Consider the following 23,085-nt stretch of genomic DNA (forward strand, 5'->3'; position numbering starts at 1 on the left):
TGCAGTGTTTAAAGAAGTTTGAACGTTTTGCTAGCATGTTTCATATTAACATTTTTATAACTTGATTACCAACATTTTCTTATCTTATTATTTAAATTGAGGGTCTCTAAATCACCTATAAGAGGGCAGAAGTTGATATTCTCCCTTTGAATCATGCGAGGAGTCAGTAGAGATAGCCTACTGTTAAGTCTAAGCATAATCTTACTGTGAGATATTTTGAAAGGAGTTTGCCAAAGGTCTGCCAACAATCTGCGCACACTTTTAGATTTAATTAAATAGTTGAGGTTTTCCAGATAAGCTGCTGAGCTAGGCATGGCTCTGCAGTACAGTGTGACACTGTGAAACACTGAAGACAGAAAAATAATCTGGCACGTGGCTCCAAAAGATCTGAGTCTATGAAGAAAATAAATTCAATGCTGCATCTTCTATATGAGGAGTCCATGTTGTATGTATCATAACACCCAGGTATTTGTACAATGAGACTTGCTTCATTTTTCCATTGTGGATTTTTCAGCGGGGGCAGATGACAAACAGGAGTTTTTTTTTCACACCAGTCAACATGACAGTGGTACACTGGTACAGTCTGGGCTCATCACTGTCAGTCAGCAGATGAGTCTGATGAGTCCACAATAATGTGGAAACTGGTTGGACACTCAATCAGCAGATTCAACATTGGTCCCAATTGGAGAGAAAAGTTATCAACCTATTAATTAAACAAATTAAATAATTTTAGTATTATCTTTGAAACCCATCTGTATTATTATTTTGTTGTTGATATTTTCAGCAAGGGGAGCACAAATATTTTTATAAGCATCTTAAAATACATTTGTTTTCAGTTGCATTTCCTTAAAATAATTCTCCCATATTTACTCTTTCGTTTGTCTGAATTACTTTATGTTTTATTTCCATTGTGTCACTTTATCATTCTAGTTTTTTTAAACAATGAATGATTACCTATTTTATTTAAGGTACTTCAACCCAGCAGAATTTCCAATATAGAGCAGATCATTTTGTGACATTTAAGTGCATCATACATTGAGTCAAACAGATATATTACCTGACATGAAGCACTTTTCTGACCTCATTAGTCATTTCTCTGTTTAAAAGCCTCTGGGCTATTTTCCATTCCCAGTCTGACCATGGTTTTAAAAATGTATTACTGATGGTGCTGATTAAAAGTACCTTCAAAGTAACTGGGATTTGTGTTTGTTTTTTTCTGGATGAAGTAATATTACTGGAATGTGTATGGGTGGTTGCTCGGGGCAGGAGGAACAAAAGGTGTCACTTCAGACATTGCATCATGATGTTGACACCCAGGCTTGCAGCTCCAACACGTCGCCTGCATGTAAACTTTCACTTCCTCTTTAAACCAGAGATTTACAGCATACGAAAGCTGTCTGGAGGAAGTTTAAAAAGTAGGCTACGTAGGTGTATAACAATGGCCTGTCATGACTAAACAGGTAATGTTGGCATCGGAGTGCAGGTTAGCTTTTTTAATTGATTATTATTTACAGCTTCCAAATTTCTATCTGGCTCAAGTTTTAAAAAATACATACTAAAATGCAACAAAAATGAATGTTTGGCTTTCTTTATAGACATTTTAACATAATAATATATAAGATTATTAAGATTTACCACCGCTGTCCCCAATGTTACAATACCAGGAAATATAGAAGAAATAAAAACATTGTCATAACTTCAACAAACAACTCACTGTTTTTTCTAGTTCTCCCAGACACCTGTTGGAGTGGTGATACTAACCCTGACTTTAAAATGATATTACAGATGTATTCCACTACAAGAAATAAGTAGAAAATATAGATAAATAACATACGTTAGTAAATAAAGACAAACACAAATTACAGCTGCAAAGAACAAACAAAAGATTTGTGGTTACATGGTTATCACATCGTAATACCTATACCACTAACTAAATATCCACTGCAGGCTCACCCAGTCTCCGCTGATTAAACGAAAGTGTTGCAATGTTTGGATAAAGAATCAATTCATTAATTACTTGTTTGCGTTATGCCACACACATTGCATGGTGTGCTCGCTAATGGCAGCCAAATGACTCGCTCAAGTTTCCTGAAAAGATATCAGAAGTTCCTTTGGCTAAATATTAAGCATTAGCAATTGGCTTAAAAAAAAAAAATGTATGTAGCCTTAGCTGTAAAATAGTTGTGAATTTTTTCTCAAAATGGAGCATTCAGAAAATGTGTTAAAGGACCATCCTTAATATGAGTACCAAAATTAGACAAATGGTTTGGGAGTTATATGTGTACACTTTTTAAAAAAAACTTTAAGGATGTGGCCCTTTAATGTTAAAAAATATAACTACAAAATTCCAGAGATGAACACAAAGTTACATAGAATTGAAATCAATAACGAAAATCATTAGGAACTGAATAACCAATTTTATTTGAGGTACAGTACACAGTTACAGGACTTTAGAGTGTGTATGAGCCCCTGCATCCTTAACCCATAATAACACTGAACACTGGACTAATACCAATATGGTATTCCAATATTACAATGTCTACAATGTTAGTAAGTCACAACACAGCAGAATATAATAGTCTTTCACCCACATTAAATAATTCCATAATATGATATCCCAGATTTTTAAAGCCTACTGCATCTGCAAATGTTACAAGTTTGAATTTAATAAAAAAGTAAGTTGGAAATGAAAATGAAACATGTGGTTCCTGCCTGACTGGTCAGAGGTAAAAGTAGTCAATTAGAAAGATGAAAATGACTAATTACTTTTTCTAGTGAAAGTGAGATTAGCACTATTTGTATCATATTTGCTACTGCGGGATTATGGCAAGAAAGTAAAGCCTGTTATGAGTTACTGTTAAAGTTATGAGACATCTCAGGACTTGGTAGCAATTTCTTGTTAAAATATATCTTTTGAATTAAATGAACAGTTTTTCCTGATGGGCCTGACTGCACTTTAATTTAGAGTTATTACAACCAAGGGCATGTTTACTACTCTATTTCAAGACTCATCCACAGTGGGATGAATAAACACCATTCAAGAATGTAAGAAGGAAATATATGGCTGAAATCACACCCACTCTTTCCAACTAATGTTGATCCACAGATATTGCATAATATCTAGAGCAGGTTTTTTTCAGCCTTATACAGTAGCTTGTCAAATGTAAACATGAAGCCTGGACAGCAGTTTGTGTTGTTATATGCAGACAGTCTAATTTCAGCCTGGTCAGAGTTCATAGACATGGAAAACACTGTCTGTGCAGGTAGACTTCAAGTAAATGCTTATTCTGCTGTTATTGACAAGGTTGACCTCAGTAGAAAAGAAGATGACTGTCTCTGTCTCACTCTGTGTCTTCTTTTGGAGGGTTCTGGTATTGCTTCTCCACATCCACATGAGAATAACCTCTTCCCTGGCCATGTCTGAGGTCTTCACCCATCCGTAGATTAAATATGTTGCATCTTTCTTTGTGGTGAAGATGTCATACCTTCCTTTTTCATCACTCTCTAGGGAGGAAACACAAAGGTTTTCCATCAGCACCATAAGAGATTTAAAGGAATGTTGGAAACCACTGAAATAAAAGTGGTGCTTACCTTTTAGCGTGCTGGTTATGTTGACTTTTTCTGTGTCACTTGGTGGTCCAGCATCCTATAGACAGAGAGATTGATTAAATAAAGACAAGCATTCACAAATGGAAGAAAAACAAATTGGCTAAGGAGTCTTTCTTTCAGTGTTATGAGAGTTTCTTACCTGGTTGCATGATGGTGTGAACATTAAATCCTTGAAGATGAAGCCTGCCACCACAGCTACAGTGACCAGTCCCACTATTATTGCCAAAGAAACCACAAACTTGAAGCAGCCACTGCGCTCAGCAGATGAACCTCTAGGTTGATGGACTATATCCAAACTGCCTGTCTCCATCTTGATCTCCATTAGTGTCTCCTCCTGTCCTGCTTGCTGCTTTTCCATGATGCAGACTGGGATCTTTGAATCTTTGCTCGTTAATATAGCCCATGTCTTCCCACACACTAACAGAGAAAGCGGGATTCCCATTTTAGCCCTGCCCATGCAATAAAAAACAAACAGAAAGGAACGAGGGAATCCCTCTACTCCCACACAAAACTGGTTTAATAATTACACAGACCTGTTTTAAATGTCTGCCATCTCTGCCAGAGCTTATCATGATCTAAAAAACACTTCTTTTTTATTTATTCTTCATAGAATTTGAATTCAAATTAAGATGTGTTTGTGTTTTTAGGTCTTGTATAGTGTATTGGAGAAATAATATTCATTATATACATATGCATTTTAGTATTCTGTTAACCTGTGTTAGGCCTTAGGCCTTAGCATGTCCTTGTGTATCTCTCTCATAGTGTGTGTGAAAGTGCTGTGGACTGGGCTCCCACTAAGGCACTTAGTTACTTACAATAAGGAATGCCCTTTCTTTCTCTGTTTCTGATGTTGACTTGTACACATGTCCAAACCATAACTCTGCAATCACCATGATCTGGCACGTGTCCAGTTTTGGAGGCAGACTTCCCCCCCCTTCCAATAAATATTCTTGATTCTGTTTAAACAGATAAAGGATCAAGCCGGTTAGCATCTATGAACATCTGAAACTAGTACAAAGTCATCTCAGGGGTCTGTTATGGTTTTTACTCTTCCCACTCAAATGTACTGTGAGAAAATAGTTATGTAAAGGTGCATCACAGCATGTAATAGGCCCTATTATCAACACGGCAGCAGAGTAAAGCCGCACTGTCTCAGCAGACATGAAGCACACGTTGGTTTCACATGTCCAAGTTTATCTATTTATGCAATTTGTTTTGTTCAACCACAGGACAGCTAAACACTGAAAGCATGACTGAAACACATGCATATCTCAGTCTCTGCGTTTCAGTCTACCTGTTAACCTTGGCCTATCTAGCCTGGTATTTCTCCGTGAGAGAAACTGAGAGCCAGCATGCTGTTACATCACTATTATTGTCCTGCCCACACAGTGAGAGCCCTTGCATCAGCAGAGTTGTTCTATATCTGTCTTGGCTTTGTTCCTACAGTATCTGCCGCCAGGTATGACTTGATCATTTCAAACTGGAGTGAACATGCGCACACCGCTCATCTGTCGGGCTGTTTACATAGACTGGTCTTATCTCAAATGTGTGTGTGTGTGTGTGTGTGTGTTTGTGTGTGTGTGTGTGTGTGTGTGTGTGTGTGTGTGTGTGTGTGTGTGTGTGTGTGTGTGTGTGTGTGTGTGTGTGTGTGTGTGTGTTTGTGTGTGTGTGTGTGTGTGTGTGTGTGTGCATCTTCAGGTCATCGGTTCAGTTTAATGATCATCATGTTCTGTTTCAATATTTGCTGTTTAGGAGTGGAAATAATACAGGGCTTAGCATGAAAGTGTTTTCAGTTGCAGTCGTGTTTCAGGAAACTTGCTCTAACAAACAAACTCCTTTTTAAAAATAATGTCAGAAGGCCATTGGAAAACAAGACAAGCGTGGCAAATGCCTCCTCTGTTTTATTTAGGCCTACACTGTTCATGAGATCACACAAATGTGGCATCACGCCAAACTCATGTCTCATGTCACCAAACTCACCATTGTTGCATGAAGCTTGGACTTTTAATTTGAAAATCTAACTGTTTAACCACACAGTTCTGCAGTGTTTCTGTTTATGTAACTGAATATTGAGAGTAGTTTTCAACAGTGCCTGTGAACCACAAGAACTAATTTCTGCAACAGGCAACCATGTCATTTCCTTTGAAAATATTTCTGTGGAAGAGGTTTCAGTTCTGTGTTACTACAAGGACAGACTGAACCTGTACGAAATAGCACGCGAGCTCACAATGTTATGGCCAATATCTCTTATGAGGACACAATGTTCAATGGAAAACAAAACGGGCTACAACAGAAACTGCAGTAGAAGCCATTCATTCCTATGGAAGTTGCTCAGTGGCACATGAAGCCAAAAAAGTTTGACTTCTGGGTATAAAATTATCCAGATCTTCAACTTCTGCATCAGTGCAGCCCATTTAGCTAGCACATTAGCAATTCCTTTTACTCTGCCTCCCACTCACATGCACACTATAAACTTACATTGGCCAAACTGGCTAACTCCCCATTTAACCCTCTGCTAACTTGAATGGAGATAGAATAATTAAATTGTGAGTTCTAGACTTTTGAAATGTTATTTGAATGATTGGATCAAATTCTGATAGTGAAACAATTCATTATGTGGGGGTTGTGGCACTCCATAAAAAATTATCCACCATTTTACAACAGCTCCTTTACCCATGATTGTGTGTTGGAAAAATTGCTTTTTGGGTCAGCCAGCATTATGTGATAAACACAGAAGTTGTAATTACACGGTTTGGCTACTATATCAAATTGGCTCCAAAGCTGGGCAATGTTCCAGGGGCCTTGGTCTGAGTTAACAGCTGTAAAGTGATGAAAGTTTGTTATAGTCAATAGCAAACACACAGTATTAAAAACAAAGTTATATGGTTGTTGTGAATCTTTAACTTCTAGATAAGACTGCTGTATAACTCAGTTGATACAGTTGACGTTGCTGGTAAATTGAGAGTATGATGGGATTATTACTCACACACAGAGATTGACACACAGAGATTGATACCAAACTCTTACTGTACCATCTGACTGCAGTCAATAAGTCTCAAAAGCTGAATAACAGATGCTGCAAGGAGCCTCCTTTTCATGTTCTTTGCATGATAAAACAACAAATATTTCTGCATAGTTCTGCATATTTACATATTTTCTTTTCTGTATTTCATAAACATCAATCATTTATCGCTTTCAGTCCCCCTTTAACTCTTTTTTTCCCTTCTTATTTCTTTAGGTTGGACATTTAAACTTCACAGAATTTGACACTGGGAGGCAATTTTCACATTCATCTGAAGACGGAAAGTGTGTTTTATAACAGCTACCTACAAGTGTGAATTGTGACATAACAACTAGTTTGGAAGTCAATCATGGTCTAGTATGCAACTTACACATATGTGGAAACGTAAAGCCTCCAACGCACATATTCCGAGAATAGACTTTTTGATGAAATAGGAGACATCTGCGTGATTAATTGAAAATGATTCTTTTGGATTCTGGACTCTGTATCTATCGGGAACTTTTCAGACTCCTTACACTGAGTCCGAACAGCCAATCAGAGGGCCCTCAAGTAGGCACTGCATGTGCTGCATACTACTTGTGATATTTGGTGGCTGAAATTCAATCAACAAACAGGTGAGAAAAGATGTCATACATCTGTTAAACAAAAGTAGAATCACCTTCAAAAATCCTGTTTTCCTGCCTCCTCCAGAAAGCAGCACAACTGACACACTTCACTGAGCAGTTAACGTGGGCAGTAACCCTGTAACACTATAATACCCACTGTAACTACAAATTATACACATTCATTTTAGTTTAAAATACACAATGTGTATTTTCACTCATTACTGTATACTTGAACAGGCAGTATATACTGTAAATAACCACCTACTATATGTATTTAAAGTAACGTAGTGTTATATATTTCACCACTCTTCGCTTCTTTGCACTGTTTATATCCCGTTAACAGTTCACAGAGCCAGTTTCACCTGTATATAGTCAGTTTATGTGATCTTTCTAAAGATTGTTGCGGTAAATTCACTGAGAACCACTGAACCAGAGTCAAATTCCTTGCATGCATAAACATGCTTGGACACTAAAGGTGGTTATGATTGTAATTACACTAAAGGTGGTTATGATTGTAATTATCAAGTGACAAAAAAAGCAAAAAGAAACAAGTGAATAAATTTCCCTTTGCTCATATTACACCTGACCAAAAAAAACCCCATATAGCAAATGTCTCTGTTGAAACTGTGAGATGTGTAGGCAAACATCCTGTTTCTCTGTTGCTAAAGTATTTTGTTCACTGTGTTTATTCCCATATCACAATATATCATTACATCATTTTATATATATATATATATATATGTAATCAAGTGAATCATTTTGTGAGTGAGTCTTGCAATGCAACATATTGCTCACACTTTTCTCTTCTTTAACCAGAGCTTTAAAGGAACTAAGTAAGGTACAAAGTACAGCAAAATGCTGGCATGTCTCAGCCTACCAATCTGACTCACTAAGGGAAGAAATTATCCCAACAAAACATGCTGTAATTCAGCGAGCGGTTCGTCTGGAAGGGAAACTGTCTGGCAAAATAATTTGTGTATTGTAAGTGTAAGTGTGTAAGTGTGTTGTAAGTCGCATCCAGGTCCTTCCCATAATTATGTGTAATACACAGCACTTGTGATATGCAATAATACTGCAATAATACTTTTGTTGATCAACAAAAGTTGAGGAGAGAAAGAAGAGAAAGAAACCAGCCTGTCCGTCTAGAAACTTGTTTAGGTTTTTATATCCTGTCCTTTGCATGACCTCCAGTTGCAGCGTTCAGAACAGTTTGTGTGGCAGAGGTCATGGGAGCAGTGCAGTAAAGGCTCAGAGTTCACTACCTGCAAGAAGTCAATCAATAAACTCTCATAGAAGTGGAGTTGTTGCTTGCTCAGAGGGTAAAACAGAGCACATTATCCATGAACAGATAGAAATAAAATAAAACCAAATAAAAAACATTCTGAAATGAAAGAGCTGATCCTCTGGTTTGAAACAAGTCCAGGAGAGAAAATTAACTCTTGTCATTAAGTTTGGAAATGAGAGTTTCTGTATGTGCTGACCTAAACTGCTAATCTGTATGTAATATTGCTCTTATTTTAAAATGTTTTCATAACCAAACACTACTTGTTGATTAACTGTGGTGCATATTTAACAAAGACATCTGAAGCTTTGCAACGTTAAGAATCTGACATCCATTTTCTCCAAGGCAGTAATCCTCTCTGTTTTTGCTGTAGATGTTTTCCTGTCTCACTCTCACCTGCAGAAGGTTTTAACAAACCTGCGTTCAATTTCCGCACCTCAATTCTCCTCCCCTCATTAACTGTTAAACCCCCTCCCTCAAACAATGATGGTTTGGTAAACAGCTAAATTAAATTTTCATAACTATATTTTTTTATGATACTAGGACTTACAAGTTTTATACTACAATACAAGATCAATGCTGTTTTTTTATTTCCATGTCTTCTAACAACTGGTGAGCTGCTAACTTTTTGCCTGGATCATGTAGCTTTAACCTCAGCTTAATTTGGAAGCTAGCTGATAAAAACTGCCAGCAACAGTTTCAACTGATAAAATCAGCTAAAATGTGTGCACTTATTTTAAAAATGTCTATGAATTTTGAGTAATGCATCCACCCCCATTATCACTGTAAACTACATGTGTGCCATGCTAAATGAAAAGCTTGACAGGTATAGCAAAAGCAACAAGAGAGCTAGAAAGTTGCTTGTGAATAAACTGAGACAATTGAAATGTCTTTGTTTTCACCTTTAAGGCTCTGAATGGTCTGGTTCCTTCAGATTTTGTAACGCTACAGGAGCTTTTACAGTGTGTTGTTTGACATTTTCAGGCACAGGTTACGACTGTAACTTTCTACACCTGGATATCTGCCGGAGGTGTTGGATGTGGATATTTACTATACGTGTATGCACAGGAAGTCACACCCATACGCCGACAAAGTAGACACGTGGGATCTGGGTGAGGCAAGCGATCTGATAAGGGAAAATTCCAACCAGTCAGTTTCAGGCTCTGCAATATGGTATCTACAGTCACAAGCACTTTGAACACATTAATGTTGTACTGTACACTTGATTCAATAAAGTTATACAAAAAAAAGGTATCAATAACCAAGATAGCTTCTTTTTGGACATGATGACACAGCCTTTCCTCTGTTCTCCATAAAGTACAAACAACATATCAGACTTGCAGCTAACACATCTATAAACATCCTCAGGGCCCGAACAGAACATAGTAGGCTGACATTAGGATGCAGCTCTTTTGCTGTTGGTTGCAAATGAAGAGACTAATAAAAGTTAAAAGACGACCACTTGGGAAGAAATGCAGTGTTAAGCCTAGGGTGCAGATGCAATAGCAAGTCCTTTCTAATTCCACTCAATATTGGGGGTTGGAAAGAGAGGCAGAAATCATGCTTTAGTGAGGCTGAAATGTTGCTTGGAGAAACAACTGATGCCCTGCCTGAGGAAAATGAGGTTGGCTGACTCAGTATCATTCTCCCAAATTGGTGTCATAAACAAATGAAGATTAGTTTATTATCATAATTATTACGTGTGTTGATGTTGTTTCTTTTCCGGATGCACACAATGAAGACTTTGTTGTGTTTCTGAATGTTACTGTGACTATTACCATCCATCGTATTTACATTTCCGATGCATTCATTTTTCCTTGTTTATCCCTTAAAAGAAGAGATTAGATCCTTTTTTCTCTTTTTTAAGTTTTTTTTTTTTTTGATCATCATCATGGTGAGATGTGGAGGAGAAACATCTGATCTGAAGTGTACACAGAGACAGTTCACTACTTTAAAGAAGTAGACAAAATAATAGAAACACTTTTAGGTCAAAGTTTGGAGCATTGAGCACATTTTTTGTCATATAATATACATGAGTCATGTTAAGTTGCATATAACATCACATACTCACAGACTTCTATGTTCGGTCCAGAGGGTTAAGGGAAGGAACAAAGGAATGCAGTTTCATTTTTAATTATGTGACTGTGATTTATATTTACGATAGTCTTTTCTTAAGATGAAACAATTACGTGACGAAGAAAATTCGATTTTAAGTTTCGATTTTAATCCCCTTTAATCATCACATGAATACTCGAGATCTGTTGCAAGAACTACCAGCAGCATATACGAGTAGTCAGTACTTGTTTTCCGAATACTCTGACAAGTTTGTGCAATCTTTGCACTTAACTGATGTTATTTTGAGAGCAAACATGTGTGCACACCTGTTCACAGATGCGTGGGTGTTAAAAGTAGTGGTTTAGTGACGCACACACAATTCACACATTTACACACACACACACACACTCACTCCAAAAATAAACTTAGTGATGATGCGGTAGATTTTTACTGTTCAAGCGTGAACATGCTGTTTTCATCCTGTGTTCATTCCTTGTTCCTATTATCATGACAGATCATCAAAATGTCAGACTGTTTTCTTCACTTAGAAGAATTTTCCACACATCTCAGAAAGTGTAAAAACAGATTTTCCGTAGAAATCTATCTGTTGTTCTATTATTAGAAATGACGTAAGTCAAGCAAAATCATCTGAGCCATGCATTCAGTCCATCATTCTCAGAGAATGAGTTATTTACTTACCTAACCCTTTTTTTTTTTTTAAATACACCTTTCAACCGATCAAGGCACCTAGAGTCAGGTCCAGCTGGAGATTTCATCCCAGTAAAAGAAAAGTTTTTCCTTTCTGATGTTGCCAAGCATTTTCTAATGGGGGAATATTAGGTCTATGTAAATTAAGGAATACGGTCTAGACCTGCTCTATATAAAAAACACTGTGAGAACTTCTTTTGTGATTAAGTGCTATATAAATAAAACTGACTTGACTTGACCTGACAGTTTAGGAGCGCAGCCTCATAAGCCTTTGAGCTCTGGTATCACACAAACTGACTGATCCTTCAGTGCAGCAGTGCCATATCAGGTTACCGTGTGACGCAAGAGGATTCTTTAATCCACTTTCACTTTCGCTTAAGCAATGGTTACGGGCCAGGTAACGATGATGAAACTGCTGACTCTCAAAGCACTCAGACAGACAAACAGACAAAGAGAGAGAGAGAGATAGCGGGCGAGAGAGCAGTGAAAACAAAGAACTGACGCTTATTGCAAAAGGGAAACTTGCTTTTATTAAAGTTTCATTACAACATGTGATCAGTGCTATAGCTTACAGGAGGTAGCTATACTGTATACTCCCCCGATTTCTTATACATTGTCAGTGTCACATTCAGAGAAAAATGTGGGAGCTGCGAAAAAGACAGTCTGTTTTAGCTGATTATGCAACAATCCATAAAACCACTGATATTCTCCTGCTTTTAAATGCACTATTGCTGTGATATGAATTAAACATTTTGTCACTCAATGTGACACTGTCAAATTGATTGGACCAGATGATAAAATATATTATGCATATATTATGGATTATGAAGTGTACAGTACAATGTGTCTTACAGCATATTTTAAAAAGTATTATTCCACCATCATTACACCACTGCTTTTCATTGATCATAGCTTCATTAACACACTATGTACAAAAAACACTCATACACACGGCCATAGCTACCACACTGATACCACATCCTTTTTTCTTTTCTTTTTTTTAGGATTTTAGGTTTTTTTTAGACTTGTGTGTGGAACTTTGACTACTTTTAGACCAATAAGTAAATGAAATAATGGTATCACCTGAATTTATTTCAGGCAGTATACAGATGGCTTTGAAATAGCATTATAAAATTTTAGACTCTGATGTTGGGAAATAAAAATGACAGACATATAATTCAAGAAACCCCAATTTAAATTAAATTAAATATTTCTTTAAAAAAAAATCGAAATAACTTAGACAAACAATTTATAAAATCCTGGCTACGGCCCTGTTCGTAGGGATTGGTTAACACTTGGTCCCTCCTTATAACAACACACATTATCAAGAAAACACATAGACACACAAACACGTGACATATCACCACATTACAAAGTGATGTGCACACTGCCAGTGCAGATCAGATACAATCAAAAGAGTGAAAGTTTCCACTTCATTCAACTCTTCTCTGTTCTTTACCCTGAGCTGCCTTCATGTCAGTGTGACTACAACATCAAACCTGACATCAACCACTTGCATGTGTTTAAATCTCTGAGAACACCAGCTCTCTCTCAAAAAAAGACAAGTCTGATCACGTCTGGTAACATGTTACTCATTGAAAAAAAAAAAAAACTGTTATGGTAAACTCCAAAAAACTGCTGATCCAATGGTACATACGACAACGATTCACTTCACAGGAGAATAAATGCACCAATAAAAAATACATTCATTAGGTACTACATAAGATTATACTATTATAGTGAAATAAAGTACAGAAAATAACAGAACATTAGCTATATTATATATATTAAAACTACAAGGCACCTGAGGAGTGCAGAAGCTTTAAAACCCATAACAATCAGCGGCCTGAATACAGGCCAGGAGGGTTTTCTTACTTTATCTGTGATGGCAAATACTGTTTGAGAGCACAAAACCTCACAATTATCTGTGTGTGTATAAACCACTTTATGATCCCAATAACGCTGCAATGACAGTTGATCATTTTGTGGCAAAATAAAAAAACAAACAACTTTTAACAGGTTTAACCTCTTTAAATATTGTTCAATAGATCTACCACTTAGACTAATTCTGACTTTCTGATAGTGAACTCCAAAGAGTTTTTTAGACGAGACAAGGATCTGTGGCTGAAAGTAGAGCTGAAACATTTAGTCAATTAATGGGAAATTAATATTTTCAACTATTTTTTGATAATTAGTTAATTGTTTAAGTCATTTACATACATTTGATGGTTCCAGCTTCTTAAATGTGATGTTTTCTGTTTTTCCTTTTTGGTTTTTGGACACTTGGTCTGACGAAAAAAAGCTGCTCTGAAGACATCACCTTGGTCTCTAGGAGAAGACTCTGTTTTCTGACAGTTTACAGACTAATCGAGATTAATCTATAATGACAGTAATCATTAGTTGCTGCCCTAATCAAAACAATTCAAGCACAGAACCATAACTCCTTTGGCCAAGGTAATTAAACAGAAGAAAGTCTGTCAACACAAGTGGTGCAATCAGTGTGAGTCCTGCTTAGTGTCCGTTCTCACAGTGGCAGATGACCACAAGTGCTGAGCCCCCTTCCTCATTTCAGTCAGCTTCATGTCTTTTCTTAGAGTGAGAGTGAACATTATGAGGCTCTCATCAGTATACACAATTTCCCAGCAAATAGCTCAGGCCCACTGTCATGTTCTTGATCTTGAACTGCTCTGTGGAATACAAGTGCAGAGAGGCCTCCTCCTTTGCTCTGAGGTAGACTATGCTCTGGAGCCCCCTGCAGACCTCATTTAAAGCATGCAGGGTGAAATTCGTGAGAGGATGTTTAACCACCACCTGCAGCTCCAGGATCCCGGTGGCCACCTGTTCGCCTATGCTCTTGTAACACACATCCATATACAAAATGTAGGGTCCAGTGCAGTTGATAAAGATCTTCTTGTCAGCAAGACTCATCATGTAGCTGCTGGAAATGGTATTGAACTCCAGTGTCACGTTGCCTAATTTGTCTGGAGGATGAAAGCAAGAGTGTGAAGCGAGACAAAGAGGGGAAAGTGGTAGAAAGTGAGAAAAGGGTTATTTGTCTTGTTGTGAAACTCGCAAAGCAGTATCTTTATTTTCAGTATGAGTGCTGAACAAAAAGATAAAAATCTGATCAGAAAAACAATGCTGTTTTTTTTTCAGTCACTCACCTCCAATTGCATCAAACTGTATGTGTACATCATCACCAGAATCAAAGGTCTGCAAAAAAAGAAGAAAAAGAAATGCAAACTTTAAAGAAATGGTAGGTTGCAGAGTTTGTCTGTTGACTTTCCTGCTTTCCTGTTGTTAGTTGTCTCTCGCAGACATTATGACTATGACATTATAAATGTCTCTCAGTGTCAGTGTTTGTTAAAAGGTCAAGTAGCTGTGCTTTATGATCCCTTCATGTTTGACTCTGGGCAGTGAAAAATGCTTGATACAGTGATGAAGTGACAGTGTGAGAACAGTCTCAGGGTGGCATTATTAATAACTGTAGTGAGAGAAGCATCGCAGCAATAAACACCACAGCCTCAATGTAGTACAAATGTTAGTCACTAAAATTATCATTATACAGTAAATGTGCAGATAATGACAATGCTGATTCTAGTCATCCAGATCATAGGATATCTGGAGAATCGTATCATACCTGTTGCTTCTTTAGATAGGCTAGTATGCTGCTTCTGCTCAAACTGTAACAGACTTAGTTTTTACTCTCAATTTAAGGCTGAAACCCACAAGTAAAAATAGCTCATTTGATGCCAGTTATTTCCATGTGATCACTTTCACTGTGTCTTATCAGTAATGGTTTGAATATGAACACACTCCACTGCACAGCTCCACATTTTAACAGGTAAAGTAGCATCAAGTGAAACATAAAATGTAATATCCATCTAATTGTGTCATAGTGGCATAACTGAATGTCGTTAAGTTGTTAAGTATAACACTTCATCAAAAATCTATCTCAGTGAAAGCAGAGTAACTGCCCTAAATAAAGGAAGACAGTAACCCTTGTAATAACTTTGCAGTCAAGTTACCAAGTTATAATTTACATTTTTTTTACTAAAAGAAGGTGTTAATAAAATTATATATATATATATTTCAAAAGACAGACACAAAGCAGGGCACTCTTGTGTTATTATGTTACCGCTCATTACATTTTTTCATTATGTGTATGTGTTTTATCCAATGTGACACACACAGGAGAGTTATAGTGCTGCTACAGTTTTTATAGTTTAGAGTTTGTGTTTGCCGCCACCTGGTTCCTGTGAGTGCATGCATGCTACAGACATTTCCTCTCACATTATGAATGAAGTAAAGCTGCACTGAGAGGAAAGTTTTCCTATTATTTACAACAACAACAACAACAACAAAAAGACAAAGAAAAAAGAAAAGAAAGAAAGGGAGGTTATCAGAGGAGAACTGATTTGTCTGAGTATCCACTTAGATGATTATTACATCCACTGAAATTCAAATTTAGGCAATGGTTTTATGACAATAAGTTGGATTTAAAAGCATGTTTCAATACATATGCAAATGCATGATTTGAAAAATAGGTCTGGATATATTAGTGATTGTGATCATCTTTTGAGCTAAAGGTTTATTTTATTTTTATTTTTAAATGTTGTGTAGGTTCTTCAAATAGAAGAGTCTACACTGATCCACAGCAGGGATGCATTTACAATGTATTTGAACACCTTTAAAAGAGTTACACGGAGTTTAGTTTGAATTCTTAGTTGGTCTACACATGGTAGCAAGTTGCATTAAACTGATAAAAAGAAGAAATAAGCGGACTCACCGGCTTCTCAGCTCCCCAGTAAACGTAAAGAGTGACCAGCAGGCACGCAGCCACCAGTATATTTTGCACTGCCACGACCACTGCAATCTTCCCCGCGCGCCTGTCCCGGTAGACCACGCGGCCTCCCTCAGCATCCATCCTCCTCCGGTCCATCAGTGCTCTGAGCGCCCTTCAGGAGCTCAGCAAGGCTTTTAACACGACTGGGTAAGGTGAAAGGAGGGGAGTGACTGGAAAGGAACTGCTCATGATCTGCACTATTTTGTCGGCGCGTTTGTGTGGGTGGGGGGGTTATAGCGTGCTCATGAAGACAGACACACACGCACGCGCACGCACACGTACACGGAGCGTGAGAGAAGCGGGACTGAAACTAGCGCACCGGGAGCTGATTGGCTGCTGCTCGGAGTCTCACTACAGCAGACATCAGCGAGCTAAGTGTAAACTGTAGCCTTCAAATCACTGTCACTGTTACAATAATAACAAGATGTAGGTGTAGGGGGAGATGTGAGCGAGCTGAGGAAGCTGAGGCACAACTTGTTTCTAGGAAACCAAAAACAAAAGTGGTCACGTGACCTTACATCTTATTATAAAAATACTCTCTCATTGTAGTCACAGCAGCGTGTCTGGTTTGAGTCTCTTTTATCTTTATCTATCTCCATCAACTGGAAGGTCCAACAGCTGTCTATAAACCATTAAAGATATTTATTGCACAAAATGCAAGCAAGAGACAGTGAAGCTGAAAAAAGAGACATCTTGTGAGGCGGGAAAATAAAAAAAGTTCATGAATAAATGGATCTCTTTCTGACTAAATTGCATATTAGTGCAGGCAGGGGCAGATCTAGTGGTTTGGCAGCCCTAGGCCAACTCAGTCTGGAGGCCCCCTTTGTGCCTTATTTTCTCAAATTGAGAATGTTGGTATTGATGGTATAAGTAGCCTTTAAAGTGTTAATACCACACCAAACAGTCTGTTAAAAGTAATCCTGTATTCAAAGATTGACTTGAAATTGCAGATGTCTTATTAGCACACTGACTTCCACTTCCTTAAGGACGTAACTTACATAAATTAATGCATAATATTTTCTCTGTTGATTGGATACTGTGTGTGTTAAATCTGGATCTGCCAGATTTAACACACACAGTTCCTTTCCTGTAACCAGCATAGGAAAGGAACTGAATCTCCACCCAGTAAAAGTGGAGTAAAAATATACAGCTGCATAAAATAGAAATATTAAAATACATTTACCTCATAATTGTAAGCATACTACTTGAGTAAATGTGCATGGTTGCTTTTCAGCATATCTAATGAATTTTGATGATTTCTATAACTGCGATCATTAACCAGTTTTTTGCCCAGCTTCTCTGACATGAACTGCCCACTGAACCAGCCAGTGAAAAACATAAACGTATTTACTCAAGTAGTAGGCTAGCTAGGCTACTTAAATGGTATACTTTTTATACTACTTTATATTTAAACTACAACCCCATTTGCATTTCAACTTCATTTCCTGTATGTTACAATTAACTAATTTCTAACAAAAGCTGAAAAATGACATGTCTGTCTGTAATAACAATATAAGTAACATGTAGCATAATATAAAACAAGTAATACTTTAATTGCAGGACTTTGACTTGTAATTGAGTATTTCTATACTGCAGTATTTATGAGTTAAGGATACTAAATACTTCTTCTATCACTGAGAGCAGCATGTTGCTGCACTCTTCATCTTGACAACAGTTTTCTTGGCTTATAAACTTCTAGTTGACTCCTCCTCTTCCTGGAGTGCGTTTTTTCCCCCTCTTTATCTGCTTTCAACAGGGTTTGTGGGAAAGAGGGTCAGTGCTCCCATCACAAAACAAGTGAGCTGACGCAACAGGAAAACATCATTAACTGTGTGTCTGCTAGTTGTTTCAGGGGGAGCACCAGACGTGTTTGTCATCTTAAAGAAGATATACAATCATTGCTTCATCTTGTTTTTGTGTATGTGTATCTTTTTGTGAGTAATTTGGGAGTACAATGAGTAAGAATAGTAACATAATTTTTATAGTATAATAGTAACATCATGTTTCATGTCTAAATGTCATAATAATTCTGCTATGGATTTATTATGATGTTTGGGGCTTTTTTAAGTAGTGGCCTACTTTGTCTAATAGTAAAGTCTGTCCCTGAGTGCTGGGTGCGATTAACCACCACCACCCTGTTCCCAAACTTAATTTGGTTGCAAGTTGATTGCACATAAATTCACTTAAAGGAAACAAGCAGGTAGTTCTGGTTCTGAAAAGTGATGGCCAGCAGGGGGCGACTCCATTGGCTCCAAAACGAAGTCTGATTATGTTGAAGTTTATGGGAAAATGGCCCAACTTCTCACCAATTACCTCAGTAAACAGTTTCCTAATGCGTTTATGGTTTCAATTGGTAGTTTCAAGTCTTCTTCAATACAGTATGATGTTAATTTGGTAAATTATGGTCCCATTTATAGGAAACTAGACGATAAAGCAGGTAACTTATTGATCTATATATCTAGTGGACAAACTGTAGAATTACAACATCATGTGACACTACTGGGACCAAAATCAGCAGAAAGTGTTTTTGACCGTCACAACCCTCAAATGATTTGTTTCAGAATATGATCCACTCAGTCTGATCACATTTTGAAAGTATAGAAGAGATATTAATGTATAGATATTAGAGGAGAATATTATCTAACCAATCAAATGACCACACACTAATTGGCATGCAGGGAACCTGGGGCTTTCAGTGGCCCTGAAGATCTGGGGGGGCGGGGGGGGGGGGGGGGTAGCTGCCCACCTTGTACAGTTGGTGATATAGCCCTGCATCAGTGTACTGCTTTTGTTTTACTTGTCATCAATCAATCAATCTTTATTTATATAGAGCCAAATCACAACAAAAGTCATCTCAAGGCACTTTACACATAGAGCAGATCTAAACTGTACTCGTCAGGTTTCATTTTAAAGAGATCCAACATTCCCACATGAGCAAGCACTTGGCGACAATGGCAAGAAAAAACTCCCTTTTAACGGTAAGAAACCTCATGCAGAACCAGGCTCAAAGTGGGTGGCCATCTGCCTCGATCGGTTGGGGTAGAGAGGAAGGATAGGAGGGAGAAGCACATTGAAAATCAACATTGAGAGAGAAGCACATTGAAAATCAACATTGAAGCTATTAGGTCCGGCACTGGAATCTATCATCCCAATGTCTACTAGATTTTACATGAAGCCAATGCAGTGAAGCCAAAATAGGAGTAATATGATTTCTCTTTCTAGTTTTTGTCAGAACGCGTGCAGCTGCATTCTGGACCAGTTGGATAGTCTCAGAGACTTGTTAGGGCAGCCTGATAATAATGAATTACAATAATCCAGTCTAGAAGTAACAAAACTGTGGACTAGTTTCTCAGCATCATTTTGAGACAGAATGTGCCTGATTTTTGTAATATTACGCAGATGAAAAAAGGCAATCCTTGAAATTTGTTTTATGTGGGAAATGAAGGAAAGATCCTGATCAAATATAACTCCTAGGTTCCTTACAGTGGTGCTGGAGGTCAAAGTAATGCCATCCAGAGTAGTTATGTTTGGGGCCAAGCACAATAACTTTTTCAGTTTTTTCTGAGTTTAGTAGCAGGAAGTTGCAGGTCATCCAGGCCTTTATGTCCTTAAGGCATTTTTGTAGTTTGGTTAACTGGTTGCTTTCGCCTGGCTTTATTGATAGATATAATTGAGTATCGTCTGCATAACAATGAACATTTATTGAGTGTTTCCGAATAATGTTTCCTAAAGGAAGCATATATAAGGAGAATAGTATTGGTCCAAGCACTGAACCCTGAGGAACACCGTGTCTAACTTTTGTTTGCATGGAGGATTTATCATTAACATTTACAAACTGAAATCTATCAGATAAATACGACTTAAACCAGTTTAATGCAGTTCCTTTGATGCCAATTAAATGTTCAAGTCTCTGTAACAGGATTTGATGATCAATGGTGTCGAAGGCATCACTAAGGTCTAACAGGACGAGGACAGAGAGAAGTCCATTGTCTGATGAAGTTAAGAGGTCATTTGTAACTTTTACCAGTGCTGTCTCTGTGCTATGATGAGCTCTAAATCCAGATTGAAAATCCTCAAATAAAATATTACTATGTACAAAGTTACACAGCTGATTGGCAACTGCTTTCTCAAGGATCCTGGAGAGAAAGAGGAGATTAGATATAGGTCTATAGTTGGCTAGAACCTCTGAATCAAGAGTAGGCTTCTTAAGAAGTGGTTTAATTACAGCTACCTTAAAGGACTGTGGTACATATCCTGTCACTTAAGACAGATTTATCATATCTAATAAGGAAGTGCTAACTGAGGAAAATAGTTCCTTAAGCAGCCTAGTTGGAATCAAGTCTAAGAGACAGGTTGATGGTTTGGAAGAAGTTATCATTGAAGTTAATTCTGTAAGGTCAACTGGAGAAAAACAGTCTAAATATATTTCAGGTTTAACAGCGATTTCTTAGTGTCCTGTGTTAGAGAATAAACCATTGCCTATTGAGGGCAGGAGGTGATTAATTTTGTCCCTAATAGTTAAAAATGTATCTTTAAAGAAATTCATGAAGTCATCACTACTTAGAATTATAGGAATACATGGATCAGTAGTGTTATCAAGTCAGAATAAGTACTCTCTATTGTGTTGAGACATGGTATTGAGTTCAGTACAGATGGTATTATTTCCTTAAATTTAGTAACATCACCATCAGACAGACATCTAGTAAGAACATGTTTGTCTAATGGCGTATAGTCCAGTAAGAAAAATTCAAAAGTTATTAAATAATGGTCTGATAGAAAAGGATTATGAGGAAAAACTATTAAATGTTCAACTTCAATACCATGGGTCAGCACCTTGGAGAGTGCCACTGCGGACAGTCATACAGTACAACTGTATGAGGGGTTAATATAATTAAAACAGTTTTTGAACAATATTTAACACATATTCTTGAGATGTCATTGATCAGATTTAGATACTTTCAAGTATTAAAACCCTGCTGAGTTTACCTGTTACTCCATGACTGAACAAGACGATTTAAAGAGAACTAAAACTGTAATTAAAAGATGAACAAATAAAAACAAAGAGCCACGATGTCTGTGTGGTGTGCAGAAAAGACACTCTGCTTCCACTTATTGATTTTATCAACAAGAAAATCATCTCAACATCTGTGGTTAAAACATCTGTATTACTCTGATAATGAATGTGGGAGATTCTTATAGTGTCTCATTATTTATTAAATCAGCTGATGACACCAGGTTGCTACAATATAACCACACACACCTCTACACTTGTCAGACTGGTCAATTATTCTTTTAATTATTCTTTCTTTTCAGCCAAAGTAACTCATGTTTTATTCTTGAAACACATTACTTGACAAATGCGCCGTTATAATAGCAATCCGCCAAAGAGACAGCGCTCCTGGCTTTTAAAGGGAATGGGAGATAACACTCTGATTGGTTTACTGTGTGTTACGCCCAAAACACGCCTATGATTAATGAGGGGACTTTAATCCAACCCTTTTTAACCGTTTTTTCCGCCGTTAAAATAGCCAAAGTGGATTTGGACACGCCCCAAAGGCACTTGCGCCACGCACTTCACACCATGCGCTATAGATCGTTAAAATGGGGCCCCATATGTCAGAACAAGGTTGAGGGTGTGGTTATAACAGTGAGTAAGCTCATTCACATTTTGGGAGAAGTCAATTGAATCTAATAATGAGATAAATGCAGTGCTAAGGCTATCATTATCAACATCCACATGAATATTAAAGTCACCTACTATAATTATTTTATCAGTACTAAATTTGATAAAAACTCTGAGTTAGATAAAAAATTGGGCATATGGGCCAGGAGGACGGTATACTATAGCAAATAAAACTGTCTGTAAAGTTTTCCAGGTTGGGTGAGAAAGACTAAGAAGCAGACTTTCAAATGAATTATCACTAAGTTCAGGTCTGGGGTTTATTATTAAGTGTGAGTTAAAAATGGCTGCAACTCCACCTCCTCGGCCGGTGTCTCGAGGACTGTGAGTATCAATATGGCTTGGAGGAGTGGATTCATTTAGGCTGACATATTCTTCCTGACACAGCCAAGTTTCAGTAAGACAAAATAAGTCAATATGATAATATGATATTATATCACTGATTAATACACCTTTAGAGGAGACAGATCTAATGTTTAGAAGTTCGCATTTAACTCTCTTGTTGGTCTATTGCTGAAGTGGTATTAATTTTAATCAGATCTTTGTGAATAACTCTTCTATTTAAAGCTGAATTAACTGGTTTAGGTGGTCGGGGGACAGACACAGTTTCTATATGTAATTGGGTGGGTAACTGCTCTAATGGAAGCACAGAGAAGCGTGTACTGCAGCTCTGTCTCCAAGTCTGGACTTTGGGTTGTCATGGGTTTGGGTTAATAAATTTGGCCATATTTCTAGATATGAGAGCAGCTCCATCCAAAGTGGGATGTATACCGTCTCTCCTAATCAGACCAGGTCTTCCCCAGAAAGTCTGCCAATTATCAATGAAGATTATTACCTGGACACCACCTTGACAACCAGCGGTTGAACGATGACATGCGGCTACACATGTCATCACTGATCAAATTAGGCAGGGGTCCAGAGAAAACTAGAGTCAGACATCGTTTAGCGAATGTACACACAGACTCAACATTAATTTTTGTGACCTCCGATTGGCATAATTGGGTGTCATTTCCAGTGGCATGTATTATAATTTTACTGTATCTATGTTTATCCTTAGCCAGCAGTTTTAAATTTGACTCTATGTCACCCGCTCTGTGTGGTTGTGTGGTTTCCCTTTGAAATGCAGGTGTTTTATGACATTAGTGCATTTTGCTCAACTATCCCATTTTTTTTTACACAAGTTAATCCAAATCATATTTTCAAATCGGTTTTATTTTCCAACAAAATCTGATGATTTCCAGAGGGCCAAATCATTGCAAAATCCCCCATGTGATTTTA

Source organism: Scomber scombrus, chromosome 8, assembly GCF_963691925.1.
Source record: "Scomber scombrus chromosome 8, fScoSco1.1, whole genome shotgun sequence".
Lineage (NCBI taxonomy): Eukaryota > Metazoa > Chordata > Actinopteri > Scombriformes > Scombridae > Scomber > Scomber scombrus.